The following is an 18,251-nucleotide window of genomic DNA, read 5'->3' as shown; positions in this document are numbered from 1 at the left end:
TAGATCCTTCTTCCCATTTTCCACCAACCCGTCTCTCACACCAAAAGGGTTCCCCACCCCCACCCTTTCTTGGAGAGGGCAGGGCTCCAACTAACAAATATCTATTCTGGCCCCAGATCTTTGCTGGGTGCTATGGAGGACATATAATGAGCAGGATTCATTCCCTACATCCAAAGACCCTTTGATCTAGTTGTGGGAACAATGTACACACTGATACTACTTGGGAACACAAATTAGACAACTATATCACCAAGTGCAGGGCTGTGCTATGGGAGTTGAGAGCACTATGTACTCAACATCAGGAAAGTGTCACTGAAAAAGAATCAAACTTAGTTTGTTACGTTGAATAAAGTTTAATGTTTGGATTGGTAGAGGAGGGAAGTAGACAAAAGTCGGGAAGCAGGAATGACCTTGGAGATTGAGTGGGAGGACACCCGGGAGTCTGGCCCACTGACAACTGAGCAGCCCTAGTGGGGAACCAAGGGACAGGAGGATTGTACATCAGGCAGGTCAGTGTGTTGCTTTTTGAGCCAAATGGGAGCTTTTGGTGGCTCTTCAGCAGGAGTCCTGTAGGTATTTTTTATATATCTGGTCCTAGGGGTGTGAAAGCCCCTTGCTCAATTAAAGCAACTAATATGTCTATAAAGACATATCTACAATAGCCCCAGGTAAATCTCTTTGCTTGGTTGGGGGGTTGCTCCTTAAGGCACCTTTGTTATCAGAAGCCTGTGGGGAGAGGGTCCCAGGCAGAGAGAGCCTGGGCATGTTCCTCTGCTAAGCAAATGCAGGTCTGCCCCTGCCCCCGCCAGCAAAGAGTAATACATCCCAGATGTGCTTCCCACCCAAACAAATAGCCTGTCTTATCCTTCCTGGTTGTCCCTTCAGCCCTCTTGCTCCCACACTGGCTTATCCCCTAACCCCTGTCACCACCTGGCCTCGGGCTCAGCCCAGCCCCCAGGCTGGTTCTCGTTACTTGGCTTCTGCCTGGATTCCAGTGTTTGGAGCCTGCCTAGTACCCTAGTGAGAGCTTTCTTACTAGTTGCCTCCACCCAATGCCTGGGCCCTGGATCTCACCCAAGGGGTTGGGAGCCTGTTTTCTGTTGGTGAACTGCCTGCTGAAACCCTTGTTGCTGTTTCTCCCCATTGGAATACCTCAAGGCCTTGTCTCAGATTTCGGATGTTGACCCCTTGCCCAGGACATGACCTGCTTTTGAGTCCTGTGACCTGGCTGGGCCACCTCACAGTGGCTGCAGGTATATTTTGGTCTGGGTCCTGGCCTGTCTTGGTCAGTGCCCCTTTCTGCTGTAACAGAGACAGGATGACAACATTCCAAGTCGTCTAACCAGGATTGCCTCTTCTAGACCTAGATTGCCTCTAACACCTTTCAACAAACATTTACTGAGCTACCTACTATGTACCATTGTTCTAAGCCTTAGGGATACATAGGTGAACAGAATAAAATCTTGCTCTCATAAAGGAGACAGACACTAAAGCAGAAATGAGATGCATAAATGAGACAATTTGAGAGTAGTAAGAACTCTAGGGGCCATGAAACAGGGTAAATGGATAGAAAGTGAAGGATGTGGGGGGAGGGTAACATACTACATAGAGTGGTCACAAAAGGCATCGTTGAAGAGACAACCTTTGAGCTGAGACCTGAATGAAGAAAGGCAACCAGCTGTGAGGTCAGGGAGAAGAGAACCCAAGCATAGGAAACAGCAAATGGCAAGGTCCTGAGGCAGGAGTGAGATTGGTGTGTTTGAGGAACAGAAAGGAGACCAGTGTGGTTGAACGAGAGAGGGAGAGAATGTGGGAGATGTGGCAAGGAAGTAGGTAAGGCCAGGAATGATAGGTTGGGGTTTTATTTAAATGCAGTGGGAAGCCAGTGGAAGGTTTTAGCATCATCTAGACTCAGTCACCTATGGAAAGACTCAGCAGGCTTGCTGAGCCGCAAGAGGGAAAAGCCTCTACTTTCCTATCTCTTCTGAGAGGAACAGACACCTCTTCCTGGGTCCTGAGTGTGGACCTCAGGGCTGCCACTTCCATGCTGGCTGCCCCCCACTGAAAAACAGACACTGAAAACTTCTCCCAGATTATTACCTTTTGTTCCTGCCCAGGCTCTGGTACTTCTGGTTTGAATAACAGGTACCCACTAATCCTACCTGCCTCTATCTTCTGTGCCTCACCTGCATGATTCTGTCCCTTCCTGCAGTATGGCATTGCTCTTCCTCAGGTGTCTGGGGACAGCCAAGAAGTCCTGGGGCTACCCACTGTGACCCCAGGAATCCTGAGATCTCTTTGCTCCACCTAGTCTTCCAACCCCAGAACTTCCCGCTGGCAACAGCACGGTGGCACAATGACTTCGGCACCCCTCAGACTGAGCAAGAGGACTTGGGAATGGTCTGTACCCCAGGCACACCAAGAGGAAGGGGACTCTGAAGGCCAGGGAACCATGGCACCCTTGTTGCCATGAGGGTGGTGAGGAGCAGGCAGATTCAAGGGAAGCAGGGCACTTCCAGGTTCCTCATTCAGCCCATGTTTCTGGACTGATCCATGATGGCCAGTAGTTCTCCTCTACAGCTCCTCTTCACTTTCCAGACTTGTACCCTTGAGTCCTCACTGATGCTATGGAGACAGGACCTGGAGAAATAACTACCAGCATTTGAATGCCTATTATGTGACAGGCCCTGTGTTAAAACACTAGCTCATTTAATATTCCTTCAACCCTACGAGGCAGGGATAATTTCCATTTTACAGCTAAGAATATGGATACACTAAGGGATTTAGTGACTTGTCCAAGGTGAAGCGAGATCTGGCTTACTTCAAGTCTAGGCTCTATGATATTATATTGTCTTTCCAGCTAGTTCCCAGCTCCAGGATTTCTCCCTTTGCAGGACTGCAGGTTTACTCCAGCCCGCCCCACTGACCCATGGGGGTTTGATGAGCAGGCAATTCAGTATCCGAGAGGCCAGACTGGGACAGTCCTCCTTGAATGGGATGCCTCTAACCAGATCCCTATAAGAAGCCCAAGTGGCTGACAGAAATGTCAGCTCTGGGCCAAAGGAGTCCCTAAGATGTCCTTGCCTTGGACAACAGCTGGGGACCATAAAGCCGGCTGGACTCTGCTGCTCAGCCTTTGGGGCTGTAGGATCTGTCATTGACCACCCCGCAAACTACCCTCCCCCCAATATCTGCACATTCACTCAGGCCCCTGGATCCAGCCTGAGGACTTGCTCTGGCAGAGCTCAGTGCACTTGAGGACTAGTTCAGCACGATCCTTCCCTCAGCAAGCCCAAGCCCAGATGTTGCTCTGAGCACCATCTAGAGCAGTCCCTAGGAGGGGTACACAGCCCAGAACAGCTGGGGAAGCCCATCCCCCCAAGTGAAGCTGACTGCAGCCCACCCTGAGTGTGTGTGGGTGAGGATGGAAGATGTGGAGACGTGTTAAGAGCTCCCTGGTTAGCAGGGCTCAGCTTCTCCTGCAACTTTGGGTGGCAGATAGAGAGAAGCCAGGGATTATTCTCCTGTAATACCTGAGGGGACAGAGTTACTGTGTTGTTCTAGAGACCATCATCCACCGACCATCCCTCATCCCCTCACTGGGATGGGCCTGGCTCCCTCTGAAAGGGCTGACCTAAGCTCCACTGGTTTCAACCTTGTTCTGAATTGAAGTACCCTTGACTGTCAACTCCCATAAAGGCTGGTGCTGGGACAGCAGGACTCAGATATGAGTTCCCAGAGATTCCCCTAGATTAGTGGTCCTCAAATGCTGGTTCACAGCTGACAGCATGAAATCAGTTGACAACTTGTTATAGATTTCTGGAGCACCAGCCCTGGACACTCTGATCTACTAGATCTGGGGGCAGGGCCCAGGAATTTATAATGTTGAAATGGCCAGTTGATTCTGATGTTCCTCCTGTGTTAGTCTTTCTTAGAGTCAGTCTCTCTCTCTCTCTCTCTCTCTCTCATCTATCTCTATCTTTCTCTCATCTATCTCTATCCCTCTATCTATCTATCTCTTTCTCTGTATCTCTAGGCTTTCTGATGAACTCTAAAATCAGAAACTAATTTTCTTGAGCCAGAGCTTCAAAACCAGTGGTCTGGGTAACTATGAAACCCAGTCTGGTGAGGTGGATCCTTTCTTAGAAAAATGAAACTGTTCCAGTCATACCCAATGTCCTAGGTTGTTTATCTGAAACTAGTAGGCAAGAGCCTCTTAACCATGAGAGACAAGTGAAGAACTAATTCAGAGTATTAACACCTCTATAATGTGAGGACCACTCTGGAAGCAAGAGACAAGATTGATAATTCAATAGAGACTGCATGTCTGCTGCGTGCCCTCTGCTGGTAAAATTAGAGAAGGTTGGAAAGTGTTTACCAGTAGTTTTTCTGACTGGCATTGACCATATCTTGGGATGGAAGCCCATATAGAAGGAGCTAATCCTGTCCCAGTCTGGGCACTTAGGCATCTGGAATTAGAAGGGTTACTTATTTTTTAAAAAAAGAACAACACAGCTTTATTGAGGTATAAATGATACATAAAAACTGAACATATTTATATAATTTGATGAGTGTGCACATATGCATACACCTGTGAAACCATAACCACAATCAAGGCAATAAAATATATCAGCCACTCCCAAAAGTTTCTTTGCACCATCTCCCTTTTTATGGTAAGAACACTTAAAATTTGTTAAGAGGGTAGATCTTATAAGATCTTATAACTTTTATAAGTTACTTATAACTTTTATAAGTAAGGTACCTCTGTCTACTCACTGTGGCTTACCTCTCCCAAGGGAAATCTGTGAACCCTGGTAAGACTAGCATGGCAGCAGGGCGGGAGGAGAGATATTAGGAAGCACATTATCTACCCAGGAAGATAGATTTTGTAGCTGGGTAAGTGGCCTTGGAGTTTTAAGAGAAACCACTGTGGGCATAGGAAGATTCCCATAAGCCATGACACAGTTGAGATAGACTGAGAAATGGGCCTCACGACCTGAGCTGACTCTGTACTTAATCCCTTCCCCAGTGACAAGCTATGTATTGTGTACCACTGCATTCACAAAGTACTGGAGGAAGAGTCAGATGAAAGCAGGAATAAGAAACCTGGCCTGCCTGATCCTTACCAACCAATCCCAGGTGGAAACCCCAATACTTCAGATAACGGGGAGGGAGGTACACCAGGTAGTGTGGCCCTGCTTATCCTTCCAGGGAGATCATTAGATGGGAAGGATACCAGACCTAGCCTAGTTTTTGACCTCTATACCTCCAACTGAAATGATTCGTGGCACCTCACATTTATTGTTTACTGTGCACTAAGTCCTCTGGTATGTGCTTAACATGGATTATCATGCTTAATCCTCACAATAACGTCTAAAGCACAGAATGATCATAGCAGCTTGCCCAGGGTCACTCTGCTGGCCAGTGTTAGAGCAGGGTACAACCCAGGTCTGTCTAACGGCAGAGCTAGCACCACAGTGCTAACTTCTTATTCTTCTCTGTTTCCCTCAAGCCTGAGACCAAGGGCTTCATTCCTGGTGCATTCAGGACTAAGTAGATTTGCTGGCAGCTGATGCTAGATGCCAGGGCTTGAGCTGCTGCTCAGGGGCAGGGGAGTAGAAAGTCTAGGAATGGGCCAGCTCGAACAACTGGAACTTTTAAAAAAGAAGTATTTTCTATGAAGTGATCACCCTGATAAGTCCAGTGCCCATCTGGCACCTCATGACTATATCGTGCCTACTAATCCCTTCACCTTCTCCCCATCGCCTCCCCCTTCCATCTAGCAAACAACAGTTTTTCTTCTATATCTGTTTTGTTTGCTCATTTATTCTGTTCTTTAGATTCCACATATATGTGAGATGTCTAGATGCCTGACCAATGTGCTGTACACCTGAAGCTGAAGCAGAATAATACTGAATGTCAACTATAAACACACACACACAGTCACAGGATGTGGAGTACAGCATAAGGAAGTCAATGGTATTGTACCAGTTATATAAGATGTCAGAGGGGTAGTAGCATGGGGGAGGGGGTAATCACTTTGTGCGGGGTGTCAATGTCTAACTATTACATTGCTTTGTACACCTGATACTGATACAAATGCAAAAAAGAGAGAAGTTTTAGAAAAGCTTCTTGCATTGAGAGATGAGAAGAAATCACCTCTCTCCTTTCCAATTTTCCATTCCCATGAACAAAAATAGTGTGGTCATGTATTATCCTGCTTCCCCGAAAATAAGATCTAGTCAATCAGCTCTAATGCGTCTTTTGGAGCAAAAATTAATATAAGACCCGGCCTTATATTACAGTAAAATAAGACTGGGTCTTTTTATATAAATTTTTGCTTCAAAAGACACATTAGAGCTGATTATCCGGCTAGGTCTTATTTTTGGGGAAACACGGTAGCTTTTTTCCATGGCCATAATAAGCATTTTAAGCCAGTAATGAAGATAATGAATTTTTAGGCCACTGGATAAGGACTGCTTACTTGCCTATGTATCAGAAATCAGTTTTGAAATTGTATGGATCTTCCATTAAAGAAAACGAGTAAATTGAGGTCACTTGTTCAGATTTGATTAAAACTGGGGCAAGGAGGATGCTGTTTCTGTAATTTGAGCACATCAGTACTTCCTGATACCATTTTATTTTCAGAACAAGTGACCTCAGTTTACTCATCTGTAAAATGGAATTGAAAAATCATCTTTATGTGATTTTTTGAAGATTTCGCTAAGATAATGTGAAATCTAGTTTATAGATAAACATTTGTTTTGTTTTTATAAATTTTATTGGGGAATGTTGGGGAACAGTGTGTTTCTCCAGGGCCCATCAGCTCCAAGTCATTGTCCTTCAATCTAGTTGTGGGGGGCGCAGCTCAGCTCCAAGTCCAGTCACCATTTTCAATCTTAGTTGCAGGGGGCGCAGCCCATGTGCAAATTGAATGGGCAACCTTGTTTTTGAGACCTCCCGCTCTAACTGAGCCATCATGCCGCATCCATCCAGCAGCTCATTGTCATCAATCTAGTTGTGGAGGGCGCAGCTCACTCACCCAAGTGAGAATTGAACTGGCAACCCTGTTGTTCAGAGCTCGAGCTCTAACCAACTGAGCCATCCGACTGCCCCTAAACATTTGAACATTATACGTTAATTCCCTTGATATAAAGGGCACTAAGAAGAAATGAAAACAGAAGACCATTCAGCTTTTTCCTGATCATTGTTTTAAAAATAAAGTTGTATTGAATATATTCTTCTTTTAAATTATTCAGAACAGAGTTAATCTGACCACAAAACCACTTGAAATTTACTAAGAGAACTAAGTCAACTTTTAAAATCACTTCAAATTGTGGTCTTTAGGACATTTGATTGAATCAACTGGTTAAATAGCCTAGTTTTCTAAGCTTGAGATATTTACTGATTTACTCGATTCTTATACTCTGAAGATTTGATAGATAGAAATATACCACTCTATTCTCAGCATTTTTTAAAAAAGATTTTATTGGGGAAGGGGAATAGGACTTTATTGGGGAACAGTGTGTACTTTCAGGACTTTTTCAAGTCAAGTTGTTGTCCTTTCAATCTTAGATGTGGAGGGCGCAGCTCAGCTCCAGGTCCAGTTGCCGTTTTCTAGTTGCAGGGGGCACAGCCTACCATCCCTTGCGGGAGTCGAACCAGCAACCTTGTGGTTGAGAGCCTGTGCTCCAACCAACTGAGCCATGTGGGAGCTCAGCGGCAGCTCAGCTCAAGGTGCTGTGTTCAATCTTAGTTGCAGGGGGCGCTGCCCACCATCCCTTGCGGGACTCGAGGAATTGAACTGGTAGCCTTGTGGTTGAGAGCCCAATGGCCCATATGGGAATCGAACCGGCAGCCTTCGGAGTTAGGAGCATGGAGCTCTAACCACCTGAGCCACCGGGCCGGCCATATTCTCAACATTTTATCAGGAAAAAGAAACTTACACAACTTCAAACTTTCCTCTTGTTCTAGTATTATAATTAACCTATTCAGGTAGATATGCTGGAGAAGGTGGAGAAAGGGGAAAAAGGAGATAGGGCTAACAGAGCAATTCTAAGAGTGACAATATTTCTAAACTCTGAGAAAGCAGGTGCCTTTCAATCATTTCAAAGTCCTACAAAAGGAAAGGCCACTTTACTGTTGGTATTTACAATTATATTTTTCATGAAATTAATAGTATTGGGTAAGTAGCCAAGATTTCTGGAAATGAATTCCTGGTAATAATTACTACAAAGTTTCTTGTAAAGAAGGGTTCTTTAAGAGCAAAAGGAATGTTTCCCTCCAAAGCAGATTGGATTCAGTACTAGCCTTCAATAAGGCAGTGTTGTTTCATAGTCTTTAAACAGAAAATGCCAGAGCTAGACCCATTTCTGACATTACAGAATTATATCACAAATCTAACTGAAACACTGTGATAAGCTGTCATCCACACAGCAGTTTGGAGGAATTTATTGCAAGACCTGGGAACTATAAGCCAAAGTTACGGATCACCATAGTGCTGATGGACTGCCACTAAAACTGTCAATGAGAAGATTCCACTGCTATATAGTTTCCAGGGTCTCCTCTCAGCAACAGTAATAGTTAACAGCAGTGACAGCAGTAACAGCAGGAGTAGCGACAGGAATGGCAGTAACATTAGTGGTAGTAGTGTAAGCAGCAGAATTTCAGTGCCTACTTTTCATCAGGCCAGTGCCAAACTATTGTGAGGAAATAATCATTACATACCTTTCACTGATAAGGAAGCTGAGGCTTGACAAGTTTAGGTAATTTACTTGAGGTTACCCGGCTGGTTAGAAACAAAACCAGCATTTAAACCTCTGGCTGTCTTATTTTAAGGCTGACCTCTCTTCACACAACTATATACCACAGTGTCATGGATAGATATTTTTCAGTGTGGACGATTAAAAGCAATAGAAGAGATACATAGTAGCCTCTCCGAGCCTCTTGACGACAGCAAGCTTTTCCAGCAGTCTGAAACCCTATCTCGCACCTGAATTACTACAACAGTCTCTGAGTGTCTCTCCCTGATTTTGCCCTTGGTCCTGGCAGCTTATTTTCAACATAGCAGCTAGCGTGATTCTGTTACGACTGTACTGAAGGATTTTTGTTTTTCATTGAGGTGTAAAACACTCCTCTATTCAAAATCCACTAATAGCTTACTATCCCAGGAAAAGAGCCAAATCCTGACAATTACCTGTAAGGCCATATACTACATGGTCCATATTACCTCTCAGGCCGCATCTCATATTACTCTCCCCTGCCCCCCCACCCCCGGCCCCCATTGTAGCCCTCTCAGTCTTGTTGCTGTTTGTTCCTTGAGTCAGGCATGATCCTGCTTCTGGGCCCTCTTTTTTCTTCCTCTCATTATACTGGCCGTAGATTTTCATTAGGTTAGGTTAAGGAGGTTTCCTTCATATTCCTAGTCTGCTAAGTTTTTTTGTAGAAGATTCACATACCATAAAATTAACCATCTTAAGCAATTCAGTGGCATTTTGTACATTCACGAAGTTCTGTGCCTCCATATATATCGAGTTCCTAAACATGTTCATCACCCTCAAAAGACAAAAATAAAACCCTGTACCCATTAAGCAGTCACTCCCCATTCCTCCCTCCCCTCAACCCTGGGTAATCACCAATCTGCTTTCTGTCTCTATGGATTTGCCTATTCTTGATATGACATATATATGAGAATATACAATATGTAACCTTTTATGACATTTTCACTTAGCAGTGTTTTTGAGGTCCAACCACATTACAGCATGTATCACTACTTCATTACTCATTATGGCTAAATAATGTAATTTTTCTTTTTTTAATTTATTGGGGTGACAACTGTTAGTAAAATTACATAGATTTCAGGTATACAATTCTGTATTACATCATCTATAAATCCCATTGTGTGTTCACCACCCAGAGTCAGTTCTCCTTCCGTCACCATATATTTGATCCCCTTTACCCTCATCACCCACCCCCCACCCCCTTACCCTCTGGTAACCACTAAATTATTGTCTGTGTCTATGAGCTTTTGTTTCTCATTTGTTTGCCTTGTTCTTTTGTTGTTTTCGGTTTATATACCACATATCAGTGAAATCATATGGTTCTCTGCTTTTTCTGTCTGACTTATTTCGCTTAGCATCATACTCTCAAGATCCATCCATATTTTAACAAATGCTCCTATATCATCTTTTCTTATCGCCGAATAGTATTCCATTGTGTATATGTACCACAACTACTTTATCCATTCATCTATTGAAGGACATTTTGGTTGTTTCTATGTCTTGGCCACTATAAATAAAGCTGAAATGAACATTGGAGCACACGTGTCTTTACGGATAAATGTTTTCAGATTTTTTGGGTAGACACCCGGAAGAGGGATTGCTGGGTCATATGGTAATTATATTCATAATTTTTTTAGGAACCTCCACACTGCCTTCCACGACAGCTGCAGCAGTCTACATTCCCACCAACGGTGTATGACCATTAATTATGAGATTAGCTGAGGGCTTGTCATATATGTCATTATGTTGAGCTATTTTCCTTCTATACCTATTTTATTAAGTGTTTTAATCATAAATGGATGTTGTATCTTGTCAAATGCATTTTTTGCATCAATTGATATAATCATATGATTTTTGTCCTTTGTTTACATGATGTATCACATTGATGGATTTGTGGATGTTAAACCATCCTTGTGCCCCGGGGACGAACCCCACTTGGTCGTGATGAATAATCTTTTTAATGCATTGTTGTATTCGATTTGCTAGAATTTTGTTTAGGATTTTTGCTGAAGCTGAATGACACCCTCCACAACTAAGACTGAAAGGACAATATTCTTGACTTGGAAAAAAGTCCTGGAAGTACACACTGTTCCCCAGTAAAGTCCTGTTCCCCTTTCCCAATGAAATAAATCTACAGAAAAAATGGAACTATGTTAAAACTGCAAAGAAGTTATTGCTGGGCAAAAGTTTAAAACTTGGGGGGCCAGATGGCTCAGATGGTTAGGACATGAGGTCTGAACAACAGGGTTGCTGGTTTGATTCCCACATGGGCCAATGAACTGCACCCTCCACAAGTAGATTGAAGACAGTGAGCTGCTGCTGAGCTTCCAGACGGGTGGCTGAATGGCTCAGTTGGTTAGAGCGCTAGCTCTCAACAAGGTTGCCCATTCAATTTCCGCATGGGATGGTGGGCTGCATCCCCTGCAACTGAAGATTGAAAACCGCAACTGGACTTAGAGAGCTGAACTGCACAACTAGACTGAAGGACAATGACTTGGAGCTGATGGGCCCTGGAGAAGCACACTGTTCCCCAATACTCCCCAATAAAATTTATTTAAAAAAAGGTTTAAAATTTAGTGTAGTTAATGCTACTGAATTGTTCACTTGAAAATGGTTAGATAGGAATGGCAGCAGCGGGGCGCACTTTTTGAGTTCTCCTCTGGATCTTATCACAAACGGGACATGTAACCCATCAAACTCTTTGCTCATCACGCAGAACAGCTAAGAGACTCGTGGAAGGATGACTTGAAGGAGTGCAAATTGGGCGAGCAGGGGAAGAGGGAAGTGAGCGGAGTGGAGACGCGGCCCACATCTGCGGCTGTAGGGACGCAGACAGCATCTGCAGCGGCGGAAACATGGTCCACACCTATGGCTGTGGGGACGCAGCCTGCACCTTCGGTTGTGGAGACGCAGCCCGCACCTTCGGTTGTGGAGACGCAGCCCACAACTGCGGCTGTGGAAACAGGGTCAGCACCTGTGGTGGTGGAAATGTTGCCCACGTCTGCGGTGGTGGAAACGCAGCCGGACCCGCAGCTGCAGAGACGCAGGGGATCCCAGGACGGAACAGAGAACACAAAAGCCAGGAGGTGGGCTCTTTCCCTGCGTCCCACAGCTGATCTCTCCTGCTGTGTGTGTTGGGGGCAGCTAGGTGGGCCCTAAGGCGGACAAAGAACACAAACTCCATACCTGGGCCCCTCCTCCCCACTCTTCCAATCCTACCCTTGCCATTCCAGAGACTTAAACTGGCCCCTGAACTGAGGAGTAGTGTCAGATTCCAGAGGAGCCTTAGTGCTCAGGCTCTGGGAAGACTGGCAGGCAGCTCTGACCCAGGGAAGAGTGTGATTTTGGCTGTGCTAGTAGAGACTCCTCCACACCCAGCCACCACCTTTTCTGGCCTGCAAGAAGAGTGTGACTGGGCTGGGAGAGAGAAGACCCCTGCATTCCCAGCCCCCACCCTTTCTGGCCTGCCTAGGGCGGGGCATGTGAAACTGCGGAGGCACTCCCAGGGATCAGCAGTAAGCGGCAGATGCAGCTCTGGGCTTTCAGCAGCTCAGAAATCTCCCGCCCGCCACACACACACACACACACACACACAGAAGAAGTGCCCTAAGACTCAGGAGAACCGGACACAGGGCTGGTGATGCTACTCTCAGTGTGCATATGTACAGACAGGCAAGGGCAGAAACTCCACTGACTGTAAAAACTACCATCCAGACCCCTCAGCCCACGCATCTAAATCTACAGTCCCAAAGTCACTCTGGGCACCAGGTGACCGGCTCTGCCTGCACAATAGGCAGGGGACTCTTTGGTACAGCAGAGGACAACCTGGAGATTACTTGCTGGGCTTAAGCCAAGACTGACGCTGCTTTTTGTTTTGCTTTGTTTTGTCTTTCTATCTTTGATATCTTTCCCTGTGTTGAGTGGGGGTAGTCGGTTGTTTTTACATGTGAATGTATTTGATTTTTTCTTTGTTGTTGTTGTTGTAGTTGTGCTTCGTGATTTGCTTCGTTCTGAAATTGCCCTACCAGGGCCCAGCTTAAGAGGCACAGGATTCAACATATTCAGAGGCCAACTTCAGACCAAATCAGAGTACTACCGTGTTTCACCTATAAGTCACACACCCAGAGGGAATTCTCTGCAGGCACAAGAGCCCATAGAGGCCAAACCACATTTAAGTGGACAATCCTCACACAGCAAAACACCCTGCGGTGGGAAGAGCCAAGTCTCACAACTAGTCAGCCTAGGAGTTAACCCCACCTACTCACAAGCGAAACGCAATTTAAAGACCTTCTTTAACAGGACAATATACACAACACAAGAGTCACCTTTGGAGCACACTCAGAAAAGAACGAAGTAGTGCAAGTCAAATATAAAGAACACATAGTACATAAGAGAACCCAGCAAGAACTAAGAAGTCTAGGGGAATCTACCTAATACATCAAAGCAAACACAGGGAGTCAGCCAGATGGGGAAACAAAGAAAAATCCCCAAAATAAAAGAACAGAAGAAACCTCCAGAAGTGGAACCAAATGAAACAGAGGTAACCAACCTATCAGAGACAGAGTTCAGAACACTGGTGATAAGAATGTTTAAGGAGCTTAGAGATGACATAAAGAAGGATGTAGAAATCATAACGAACAACCAGTTAGAACTAAAGTACACGATTACCAAAATTAAGAACTCACTTGAAGGAATTACCAGCAGGTTAGATAAAGCAGAGGATGGAATCAGTGACTTAGAAGACAAGTTAGCAGAGATCACCCAAATAGAACAACAGAAAGCAAAAAGAATAAAAAACAATGAAAATGGTTTAAGAGACTTCTGGGGTAACATCAAGTGCAACAACATGCGCATCATAGGAATACCAGAACATGAAGAGATGAAGCACGGGATTGAGAACATATTTGAAGTAATAATGTCCAAAAACTTCCCTAACCTGATGAAGGAAACCAACATACAAGCCCAGGAAGTGCAGAGAGTTCCAACCAGGATAAACCCAAACAGGTCCACACCAAGACACCTTATAGTTTAAATGGCAAAGCTTAAAGACAAAGAGAGAATCCTAAAAGCAGCAAGAGAAAGACAGAGGGTTACATACAAGGGAACTCCCATTAAAAAAAAAAAGTCAAATGACTTTTCTACAGAAACATTGAAGGCCAGGAGGGAGTGGCAGGAGATACTCAAAGTGATGGAACACAAAGGCCTACAACCTAGATTGCTTTATCCAGCAAGGCTATCATTTAAAGTTGCTGGAGAGATAAAAAGCATCCCGGAAAAGAATAAGCTAAAGGAATTTATTACCACCAAGCCAGCACTGCAAGAAATACTAAAAGGACTTCTGTAAATAAAAGAAAGATGAAAACAACCTAACTACAAATATAAAAGTGGCAATAACTATGTACATATCAATAATCACTTTAAATGTAAATGGATTAAATGCTCCAATCAAAAGACATAGGGTGGCTGAGTGGATAAGAAAGCAAGACCCTGGTATATGCTGTATACAAGAGACTCACCTCAGATCAAAAGACACACACAGGCTGAAAGTGAAGGGTCGGAGTAAGATATTTCATGCAAATGGAAATGAGAAAAACCTGGAGTTGCAATACTTATATCTGACAAAATAGACTTTAAAATGAAGAACATATTAAAAGATAAAGATGGGCACTATATAATAATAAAGGGATCGATCCGACAAGCAGACATAATCCTAGTAAACATCTATGTACCCAACATGGGAGCACCTAAATATATAAAACAGATACTGACTGATATAAAGACAGAGATCAACAGTAACACTATCATAGTCGGGGACTTCAACACACCTCTGACAACAAGGGACAGGTCTTCCAGACAGAAAATCAATATGGAAACACAGCCTTAAATGATACATTGGACCCCTTGGATTTAATCAATATTTTCAGAGCATTTTACCCCAATGCTGCAAAATACACGTTTTTCTCAAGCACACATGGAACATTTTCCAAGATAGACCATATGTTAGGCCACAAAACAAGTCTTGATAAATTTAGGAAAATTGAAATCATACCAATTCTCTTCTCTGATCACAGTGGTATGAAATTAGAAATGAACTACAGGAAAAAAAAACTGGAAGACACACCAATTCATGGAGGCTGAATAACATTACTAAATAATGAATGGGCCAAGCAGGAGATCAAGGAAGAAATCAAAAGATATCTCGAGACAAACGAAAATGAAAACACGACGACCCAAAATCTATGGGATGACGCGAAAGCAGTCATAAGAGGGAAATTCACAGCACTGCAGGCCTACCTAAAGAAACAAGAAACATCACTAATTGACAGTTTATCTTCACATTTAAGGGATCTGGAAAAAGAACAGCAAAGTAAACCCAAAGGGAGCACAAGAAAAAGAGATAATAAAGATCAGAGAAGAAATAAATGAAATAGAAACCAGAAAAACACTACAAAAGATCAATGAATCCAAGAGTTGGTTCTTAGAGAAGATAAACAAAATTGACAAATTTTACCCAGACTCATTAAAAGAAGTGAGAGGACCCAAATTAATAAAATCAGAAATGAAGTGATCAGGAGAAGAATCAGGAGAAGTGACAACAGATACCGCAGAAATACAAAAAATTTTAAGAAATTACTATGAGCAACTATATGCCAACAAATTTGACAACCTTGAAGAAATGGACAATTTCCTAGAGGCACACAACCTTCCAAGGCTAACTCAAGAAGAAACAGAAAGCCTGAACAGTCTGATTACCACCAGGGAAATTGAATCAGTAATCAATAATCTCCCAACAAACAAAAGCCCTGGACCAGATGGCTTTACAGGTGAATTTTTCAAAACATTCAAAAAAGAATTATCACCTATTCTCCTCAAGCTCTTCCAAAAAATCCAGAAGGAAGGAAGACTCCCAAACATTTTTTACGAAGCCACTATCACCCTCATCCCAAAAGCAGACAAAGACACCACAAAAAAAGAAAACTACAGGCCGCTATCTCTAATGAAGATAGATGCAAAAATTCTCAACAAAATATTAGCGAACAGAATTCAGCAATACATTAAAAAGATCATACACCATGATCAAGTGGGATTCATCCCTGGTATGCAGGGGTGGTTCAACATCCGCAAATCAATTAATGTGATACACCACATTAACAAAATGAAAAATAAAAATCACATGATCATATCAATAGATGCAGAAAAAGCATTTGATAAAATACAGCAACCTTTTATGATAAAAACCCTTCAAGAAAGTGGGAATAGAGGGATCATATCTTAACATAATAAAGGCCATATATGACAAACCGACAGCTAACATCATACTCAATGGGGAAAGCTAAAACCATTCCCCCTAAGATCAGGAACAAGGCAAGGTTGCCCACTATCTCCACTTCTATTGAACATAGTGCTGGAGGTTCTAGCCACAGCAATCAGACAAGAAAAAGAAATAAAAGGCATCCAAATCGGTGAGGAAGTAAAATTATCATTATATGCAGATGATATGATACTATATATAGAGAACCCTAAAGACTCCACCAAGAAACTACCAATGACGTTTTTCACAGAAACAGAACATAAAATTCTAAAATTTATATGGGACCATAAAAGACCCCGGATAGCCTCAGCAATCTTGAGAAATAAGAACAAAGTGGGAGGTATAACAATACCTGACTCAAGTTATACTACAAGGCTACAGTAATCAAAACAGTATGGTACTGGTATAAAAACAGACACGTAGATCAATGGAACAGAATACAGAGTCCATAAAAAAATCCATGCCTATATGGCCATTTAATCTACGACAATGGAAGCAAGAATGTACGATGGGTTAAAGACAGTCTATTCAATAAATGGTGCTGGGAAACCTGGACAGACTCATGCAAAAAAATGAAGCTGGACCACCTCTTTACACCATATACAAAAATAAATTCAAAATGGCTTAAAGACTTAAATGTAAGATCTGAAACCATAAAATACCTAGAAGAAAATATAGGAAGAAACTTCACAGACATTACCCGGAGTAAGATTTTCACTGATATATCCCCTCGCGCGAGGGAAGAGAAAAAATAAACATGTGGGATTACATCAAACTAAAAAGTTTTTTTTCACTGCAAAGGAAACCATCAATAAAACAAAAAGGGATTCTACTGAATGGGAAAAGATATTTGCCAATGATATATCTGATAAGGGGTTAATATCACAAATCTATAAAAAAACTCCCTCAACTCAACTCCAGAAAAACAAACAACCCAATTAAAAAATGGGCAGAGGACTTGAAGAGACATTTGTCTAAAAAGGACATACAGAAGGCAAACAGACATATGAAGAAATGCTCAACCTCACTAACCATCAGAGAAATGCAAATAAAAACCACAATGAGATACCACCTCACCCCAGTCAAAATGGCTATCAACAATAAATCAACAAACAACAAGTGCTGGCGCGGATGTGGAGAAAAGGGAATGCTTGTGCACTGTTGGTGGGATTGCAGATTGGTGCAGCCACTATGGAAAACAGTATGGAGGTATCTCAAATATCTGAAAATGGAACTACCTTATGATCCAGTAATTCCACTCCTAGGTATCTATCCGGAGAAATCCAAAACTCCAATTCAAAAATCTTTATGCACTCCTATGTTTATTGCAGCACTATATACAATAACCAAGACATGGAAACAACCGAAATGTCCATCAGTAGATGACTGGATTAAGAAGCTGTGGTATATTTATACAATGGAGTATTACACAGCCTTAAAGAAGAAATCTTACCATTTGCAACAACATGGATGGACCTAGAGAACATTATGTTAAGTGAAATAAGTCAGACAGAGAAAGACAAATACCATATGATCTCACTTATATGCGGAATCTAAAGAAGAGAATAAGTGAATGAACTAATCATCAGAAACAGTTTTGGACACAAAGTGGAAAAAGTGAGGATTGCTAGATGGGCGGGGGGCTGGGGATAAGGGGAAAGATGAGGGGATTAGAAAACAGTCGGTAACCACAAGATGGCCACAGGGTTTTGAAAATTAATTTGGAGAACGTAATCAATAATGTTGTAAAGATTTTGTAGGGTATCCGATGGACACTTGAGTCATTTGGGAGACTACCTCAGGGATGATGTAGTTGCCTGATCAGTGCACTGTACACCTGAAGCTGAACAACAATGAATGCCAACTATAATTTTTTATGTACATATATGTATATATATGTATGTATATACTTACAAGAAGCGGAGTACAGCATTAGGAATAGAGACAGTGGAAATGTCATGGCTCGGTGTGATGTCAGAGGGATAGTGGATGGGGGGAGGGGGGTCCACACAGTGTGAGGGATATAAATGATAAACGTCTAAGTATTACTTTGTCTTGTGCACTTGAAACTAATAAAAAGAAAATCAACCTGAAAAAAAAAAATTAGTATAGGTTTCACTCCTGAAAACAGTAGTCTTGTGTAGGAATTGTGCTTGTTA

Source organism: Rhinolophus hipposideros (assembly GCF_964194185.1).
Source record: "Rhinolophus hipposideros genome assembly, chromosome: X".
Classification (NCBI taxonomy): Eukaryota; Metazoa; Chordata; class Mammalia; order Chiroptera; family Rhinolophidae; genus Rhinolophus; species Rhinolophus hipposideros.
The sequence above is the reverse complement of the archived record's forward strand: the minus strand, read 5'-3'. Positions refer to the sequence as shown.